Genomic DNA, 8,741 nt, shown 5'->3' on the forward strand with positions numbered 1-8,741 from the left:
GCCTGAAAACTTGATCCAGCTGTAAAAGGTTTTCATTGACACTCTCTCGCTTATACACTGTGATTTCCCCAATGCGAAGAAAAGCAAAAAATGCCATAGAACACATGGCCTTAAACATACATGATTAATAACGAGAAACACAAAAACTATCAAAAGCTTCCATGATGCGAAATAAAATAGGAAGGGTAATAGGTAATCTTGAATCTAGTTTTCGACTAATCTTTCCATACCCTTTTAGCATCTCACTGATGTAAAATTTTTTGGTAGGATCCTGCAAACCTGCTAATCGATGGAAATACCCAATTGCAGAAACATATGAGAAGAAGAAGCATATTTACTATTAAATAAATATGCCACAAACAAAGCCAGCGTTGCTGGCGACACTGGTAAGGAAACATGTATGCGAGTTATTAAAGACACTCATTTGAAATTCTTCATAAAGTTTCCACGCCCTACGGTATGTTGGTACTGATGACTCTTGTAAACTGGCAGAGAGAAGATCATGAGCTATAGATGCCAGTTTGCAGGAAGAAGATGTGATGGGATTTCTGTTGGTATTCGATCCATGGAAGCTGGTGCTAGCTCCTTGAAACGTTGGATCTGCAAACGAGACAGTGCATCCGCAAGGGTGTTCTTAAAAACCGAAATATGCTTAGCTCTGAACAAAATATTGTGGTTCAAACAGACTAGCACGAGTTTACGCACAAAAACCATTAAAGTAGTGTCCTTACAAGTAGACTTATTTATCACGTGCAGTAATGCCTCATTGTCAGTAAATAATGTTATACACCTGTCTGGTTTCCCCACAACATTAAACTCAAAACAATTGGGTAAAATTCCAGGATAGCAATATTTTTTCTTAGCCATTCTCTAGGCCATTCACCAAAGCACCAGTGATTTCCAAATACAGCTCCAAAACCGTGCGCCCCTGCTGCATCGGTATGTAACTGTAGACTCGTACTGTTTTCCCAATTCTCATTAAGGAAAAACGTTTTCCCATTGTATTCTTGAAAAAACTGTTGCCGAGTAAACAAATCTGTCTTAGCATCTTTGGTAACACGAACAAAATGATTTGGCCGTCTAAGGCCAATGGTCAAATCAATAAGTCGCCTCAAAAAACAACGACCTGGAAACGACCACTGAACAAGCAAAATTAAATACCCCGATAAGTGACTGTAACTCTCTCATTGTTGCCTTTCTCTTTTTGAGAAATACAGCAATCAATTGTTTATATTTCAATAGCTTATCTTCAGGCAGGCGTGATTCACAACAGATAGTGTCTAATTCAACGCCTGCGAATGTCAGAATAGTAGAAGGGCCAAATGTTTTTTCTGGTGCCATGGGAATGCCCAAAAAATCGCACAATAATTCATGCAATCGCAACATAATTCATGCACCAAATGGCATGATAAACAATAACTCCAACAACCTCAGGTTAGATAATTCATAAAGACCAAATCAGTAGATTGTTCAACGTAATCCGTTCAACAAATGACATGTTGAACAATAACCCCAACAACCTCAGGTTGGTTTATTCTTTAGATTGAATCAATACATTGGTGCCATAATTTGTTCCAAAAAGGTATGAGAAAAAATTGCCAACAGCCTCAGATTGTATAATTTATTAACTCCTATTTTTTTCAGAATGGTCAACCTCACTCATTCACCAATATTGGCATGTCAATGAATAAATCCAACAACCTAAGGTTGGATAAATCCTAATGACCTAACCAGTAGATTGGTCAACATACATGTAATTCGTTCAACAAATGGCATGAAAAAATTATCACCAACAACCTCAGATGGGATAATTTATTAAACTTCAGTATTTTGTAGATTGGTCAACATAGTACCAACGGCACGATAAACAATAACTCCAACAACCTCAAGTTGGATAAAACTTATAGTCCTAATCAGTAAAACATAAAATCTACTCCAACAACCTTACGCTGGAGTAAAGAACTGATTGAGTAAAGACAAAGAATGAAATCATTCCACCAACAGACAATTGATCTTGAATCATAGACCCGTATTTGTAATATGACCTGTAATAGACTAACTACATGTAAAGCCAGCAACAAGTCTAAAAAGATAAGTTCTTTATTTTGATGTTGGGTCGAGGTATAACAGATATTCAGTGTAACACTTCTGCTGTACATTACTCATTAAACGTAACAATAACAAAGCTTATTTTGAACCCTTAAAAATGCAAATTGTGGGCTACTTCAGTAATTGACCGTATTCTTCCAAAAGAAACCCTTTTCACAGCTCATTTAAATTTTTTAGAGACTTCAAAATCGCGCCCCTATAGCTGCGGTAGAGGGCGTATTGGCCTTCAGGTGACAAATGTACTCCATCTTCAAGAAGTATATCATTAGAAGTTAATCCTCTATGATACCATGTAAAAGCCCTTGGGTCATCAATGACCACCTTTAAATACTGATTAAGCAATTCTGCTTTGACATTGAAAAATTCATCCGCTCTCGGAATCACTAGGCAGACTCCAACTACATTGACTGAAAACTTATTTAACAAACTCGTTGTTAAATTGTCAATTTCTGATCCAACGGTTTCTGGACGTTGGTGAAAAAGTTTGTGTGTCAACGAAATCAAAAACACGACATCCATTATACGACACCTCTAAATGCGACATTTAGTCGACGACGCCATATTGAATTTAAAATTTAAATCAGTACCCTCGCTTCCATGTTCCAGCCTCTCTCTGAAAACAATGGCTAAATCGCGCATAAAATTTTATTTGCGGCAAATAAGGTATTTATGTATAACACAACGTTAGCTTGTTGTTCGCTTGTCCTTTATATTATATATGTATTATGTAACACAACGTTAGCCGCCAGCTGGTTTGCTCTTTGTTCATTTGCCCCTCAATATCGCTTGTTGTACTGCAATAACTTCCTTCGTTTTCCTGCAAGTTTATAATTCGTAACAATGGCGTGGCCGAGGCCATATCAATCTCGAGCCCAGAGTCCGTCGGTCAGAGAAAGAACAATAGAGATTCCTGATTTGTTTTCATACCAGCGTGCATTCTACCTATGTCTCACATGATATGCAAAACGACAGCAAACAAAACTTAAGCTATTTTTGCGCTTTAGCTATTCTATTTAAAAAAATGAGCCTCTCTTAACAATAACCAACAATCAGTCCACTGAAAAACGGCCGAACAGAACGAAATAACTGCTTGAAATTTCACTAAACACATTTATTTAGATTTTTAAGTTGCCGTCTGCGGAATCGGTCTGCGGTCGTTTTCAAAAACACCATTTATCACGTAGAAGCAGGAGTAGGAGTTTTTGTTTCCGACAATTTTTCCGAGCACTCTACGATTATGACAGCCTACGAAAAGCATTCTTCAACTTGCAATATCTCTGCGCTGAAATGACCGATTGCTTTAAACTTTGGAATATGTTTATTTGGCTCTTAATAAACACATGGGCAAAAAATAACAAAAATCGAAATTTCTGTTCATTTGACCTTAACTGCTCAAAAAATTCTGCGATGCATTGCCATTAGTTATTACTTGGAATCGAACAATGTCTTCGATATTTATTTTTTCAGCCGAAACGGAGATTTGAATGAAAACGGTAGTTCTAGCGAGATTTGTAAGTCTGTTATAAATTGAGTTTTCAATCGACCTTGTCCTTTGTGTCGTCAATCGGTGTCGCCGTCGTTGCTTTTAAACTCCGTTCAGAAACGCTGTTTAAATAAGTCCTTTATTTTTGGTATCTTTTGAGTTCAACGAGAAGGGTAAAGGTAGGAAGTGCATGATTTATGTAGCGCTATATCACGAGTTCTAAGGTGTGTTCAAAGAAAGGTTAAAGTTATGTTGATACTTCGAACATCTGGCCATCGAAAACAAATAATGTTTTTCCAGGGTTTCCGTTTTGGTTAACTTCCGGGGTTAATTTTTAAGCTCGGGACACACTATGCGACAGGTCGCTCCGTGTGTACTGCTTACAAACAAGTCGCTGCGACAAGGTGTTTGTTGGGTGCACAAACAGCGAATTTGGAAGAGTGGGAATGTGAACTAGTTTTCCAATTCAATATGGCGAAAATGCATGACGTGCTCTCATTGGTTAACTCATATTTTGTCGCAGCGATTTGTCGCAGACGTGTACACACGCTATCGTTCTTCTGATGAGTCTTGTAGTAGTTCGTCAGTTGCTGCTGCACAATCTGCGGTTTTTTTGCATCTGGTGGTTTTACTCTTGTTGATCTTCATTTCTTGTAACCATTCTTCTCTGTCTTGCTTTGAACTTTCCTCAAATTTTGGCCACTCTTCTTCAGGGCGCTTCAGAAACGGTGGGCCTTCCATCCAACAGTAATTTTAAATGCACGGCTAGTACGACGACACTTGTGTTGGACAATTTATTTGGCCGATATTTCGACTAGTCAACTAGTCTTCTACAGGGCCAGAGCTGGAGTGAGATAAAACTTAACGGCTCCTAAAATTTAAATTAAAGTATATAAGTGGATAATACGTAACACGATAGCCATATAAGGAAAAAGCATAAAATACAGCGTCGAGGGTATAATATATACGTATAAAGAAAATACACGCACTAATAATATATAAAAGATGAAAAAAAATATAAAAAATAAAAATAAAAAATAAATAAAAATAAAAAATAATAATAAACTAAAGCTAACTTTCATATAACGATCTAAAGATATAACATATCACTGTTCAGAGCGTCTATTGAGGCCATTAGGTTCAAGAGTTTTGCCTCGGTCTATGAGATATGCTTCTCTTGCTTTGCGACGAGAAGTACTTTTAGTGGGTAGCAATTCAAGAGGAACTAGAGACATGTCTGATGTGCAGTGCCCTGGCATGTTGAAATGAGTAGGGACTGCAGTGGCTGCTTTCTTGTGCCTTGGATTATTGCTGGCCTGCCTGTGCTCAGTGAAACGTTCCCGAAGAGTTCGTTTTGTTTCTCCTACATATTGTTTATTACATCTTTTACATTGTATCATATATACAAGGTTAGTTGAGTTGCATGTTATGTGATGTTTAATCTGTCTGACTTCGTTAGTACTGCTGAAGGTATATGTTGTTTTGCCATCTTCGATGTGGGGGCAAGTGAGGCATCGATGATTTGAGTTACAGCGGAAGGTGCCGGGTGGCGGCTGACTGCATTGGTTAGGGCCTTTAAGTTTCGCTCGGACGAGTAAATCTCGAAGGTTGGGAGAGCACCGGTAAGATACCACGGGTGTTTCTTTGAAGATTTCTTTACAGTTGGAAGAGGAGTTAAGAAGAGGTTGTTTGTTGTGAAGTATTTTCTGAATGTTACGAAGTGCTGGATTGTATGTGATTACTAAAGGAACTCTATCAGATCGTGTTTCGCGAGTGTGTTCTTGCGAAGACTCTGCCCGTGATACCAGGCGTGCTCTGTCGATTTGCTCTGAAATAAAGCGTTGTTTGTAGCCTCTTTTAACTAGATATTGCTGAAGTTCTTTAACGCGATGTTCAAGGGCAGAGTCTTTGCAAGAACACACTCGCGAAACACGATCTGTTAGAGTTCCTTTAGTAATCACATACAATCCAGCACTTCGTAACATTCAGAAAATACTTCACATACTCTTCTGGTGGTGCTCCTCTTGTCAAGGTGTCTGCTGGGTTGGCATCTGATCTGTTGTACTTAAGGTGGCTCGATACAGTTTTTTTTCTGGGCCATACCTTCAATTTGCAATTGGCCTTTAAACGATCTTCCCTGACTCGGATCGATATGAAAATTACACTATATATTGGTTTTAGATTGAAGTTTACTTTGATATATATTTTAAGGTAATCGATATTTCCATGGCAACGATAAACAGAAAACCGCCAAATCAGTAAAACCTGATTTTTGCGTGAATCAGATTTGCAGCTTAAAAACTAATACCAGCATCTTACTGAAACCATGATGTACTGCAAGTAAAATATTCAAGAATTAAGGACGGTGCCTCCTATTGCTACTGCGCACTTGTTCTGCGCATCACGCAATGCATCGATCACACTGGGCGCGCGCGCTTTTAATTAATTTGCTCGCTCAAAATGACGAATTCAACTACGCGACCAAGCGCGCGACTAAAAATCAAGAAAGTTTTCTCTGCGACGAAATACAGTTTATGGACATATCCTAAGCCAGGAACAGCGGAAAAGCAACATACCAGTAACCATTGACCGCTAACCACTGAATATGGCTCACATTAACAGTTAGTAACAAATCGCTAAGCGCTAAAACGTTACCCGCAAACTGCTAACCGTGACAAATGGCGTAGTGCACGCGCGAGATGCAAATATTCAACCAGCTAGGGAGGGGATAGGAAAAATGTAACAGACCCCAAAATAGTCCGGCGGCTTAGCGTCTGAATTGTGCGATTTTTGATACAAGCACCAAACTTTGAAGGATTACAAGCATTCGCATACTAATCAATTCTTGATATAGTGCCAACGCCAATTTCCTATTTTCAGCTAGTAAACAGCAATGAAATTTTCAGCCGAGAGGCCCCCCTGCCCCTTCCCCACGAGGTATTTCTTCTTGTACTTTTATAAACCTTTCATTGTTGATTTTTATTCATAAATACAGATATGAATGCTTTTAATTAGGCTTACAATTGTTATTTTTTACCATCTGTTTGATACCAATAATTTAATAGGAAATTATTGCATGGGAAAATATTTTTCGTTCCCCGCCCTCTGCTCCCTTGCGTCTTTCGTTTTGCGCTAGCGTTCAGGTCTCTCGCGATTGGTGCGGTTCGCTAACAGAAGAAAAATAGGAAAATATAGGGCTGTGAACAGTCTGAACTACAGCATTTCATTCTAAATTTTGTACGTGCGACTTGGTATCACTACCTGGCATAAAAGTATTTGTCTATAAACCAGGACAAACAAATATTTCACGAAATTTCATTGATTTTAACCCAATCCAGACCAGGAGGGGCGGAAAGTGCCCGCGCTGACTTTGAACGCTTATAACTTTTTTAAGATTCAACCAAACGCTACCAAACTTTGCAAATTTATCTAAAATTCATCTGGAAATAATTTGGTAGGATAAGTTGTTGTGTCAGGAACTTGACGTCACCATGGCAACGGCATTTTGACAGGCATGTCTTCCCCATTTTGTAATTTTCGTGTTTCTATTAACGAAAAATAATTTTAATGCAATTATTTTCATCCTTTTACGGTTTTTTAGCACATTTTTATTGATTTTGAGTACTTTGCAGTAATTTTGGGCGATTTTATGACGTTTAGGAAAAATTCGAAATCCAAGATGGCGGATCCAAGATGGCGGCTGTTTTGACATTATGATGTAATTGTCACGTGATGTGACGTCATCTTCCCACGTGACGTATACCAAAAGATAGGTGTTTGGACATACTATATATTCCGTAAGTTTCATTGTGATTGCTTAAATATTCTGGAAGTTACGGAGGTCTGAAAAGATCCACAAAAGCCCGGTCTGAATAGGGTAAATAAATTAAGGTTTCCATGGAAACCGGTGTTTTTCGGGCTTGGCACTATATCTGAAAAAAATTCTGTTGGTGACCACTGTCATTGTGCCAAGTTTCATGCTTGTATCAAAAAGTGCACAATTCAACTAAAATTTCGAGCTAAGCCGCCGGACTAAAAGCGATTTCATAGACCCTGAAAACAACTGGTATAACTTTTAAAAACGCGTGGTGACCCCTAGTTTTTATTTTATAAAATGTAAGTGGTAAGTCTATAGAGCACATGTTTAATTTTTCATGAAGGGAAAAAAAAATTTAGGCCGATTTTCTCGCCGTGCAAGTGAGAGCTGCTAGAGTCAAAAATTGCTCAAACTCAATTATTTTGTTAATAAAAACGTGGATCACGCAGTTCCGAAGAAATTATTTGTTAGTTATTGTAAATATTGTTATATTTAATGTTGATTTTGATCATGAAAAACCAATTTCAAATGGAATTTGCAAGGAAATTCTATTTAGCCTCACTTTATTTTAAAATGCCACATCAGCACTTTTTTCCAGGTTTCAAACCTAATTATCTCGAAAATTTGCGTGGCTACCCCCAATTTTCTTTTTGAATTTTAGTAGCCCTTGGTAACATCTGCATTTCTTGTATAGTCATCGGCCGGGCAAAAATACTTTGTTATTAGTAGGCACCGTCCTTAAAAGATTCTATATGTTCGATTTCGAATAAATCGCAAAAATGTTTCAGATTGTACTTTTTGCGTAGATATAATAAATGAGCCGGGACACAAACACTACGTAGACGAAGTAATCTCAAATAACGCCAAAATGTGCACTAAAGTAATCTTTCGAAGTCGTAAAAGTTTTGTTGAGTTTCCACAACGCGATTCTGAGAATTTGTTTTTTTCTTTCGACCACTCGTGTTGTAATTTTCAGTTAATTTTCGGTTTTAAGCGCTTTTTGAAAAATCTATAAAACGGCTCGATAGATTTTCTTTACACTTTCAGCACGGAAGCTCAATTATGTAAATAATTTTATCGCAAAGTTTTATTATCATTTATTCACTGGAACCTTTTTACATTTAACGATTAAGTAGGCCTTCGAATGGACGAAAATCTTGCGTTATAAATCACGCTTTGCAAATTATGCTAAATAATTCAATTCTACCACATTCCACCGAGATTAGGTATTATGAATACATTTCCTTTGAATACATTTGGTTGAAGTCATCTGTTCTATTGTTTCCTTGGTATTATGATTTATCTTTTGCATGATTTTATATTCCTTGAATT

General features: G+C 37.7%; 1 pseudogene; it reads right to left on the minus strand.

Moving 5' to 3' along the window:
* Positions 1-203: 203 nt before the first annotated feature.
* LOC144661473 (uncharacterized) lies at positions 204-1,341 on the minus strand (annotated as a pseudogene).
* Positions 1,342-8,741: the final 7,400 nt, after the last annotated feature.

The sequence above is a fragment of the Oculina patagonica genome, chromosome 7, assembly GCF_052425735.1.
Source record: "Oculina patagonica isolate OP01 chromosome 7, crgOcupat, whole genome shotgun sequence".
Taxonomy (NCBI): Eukaryota; Metazoa; Cnidaria; class Anthozoa; order Scleractinia; family Oculinidae; genus Oculina; species Oculina patagonica.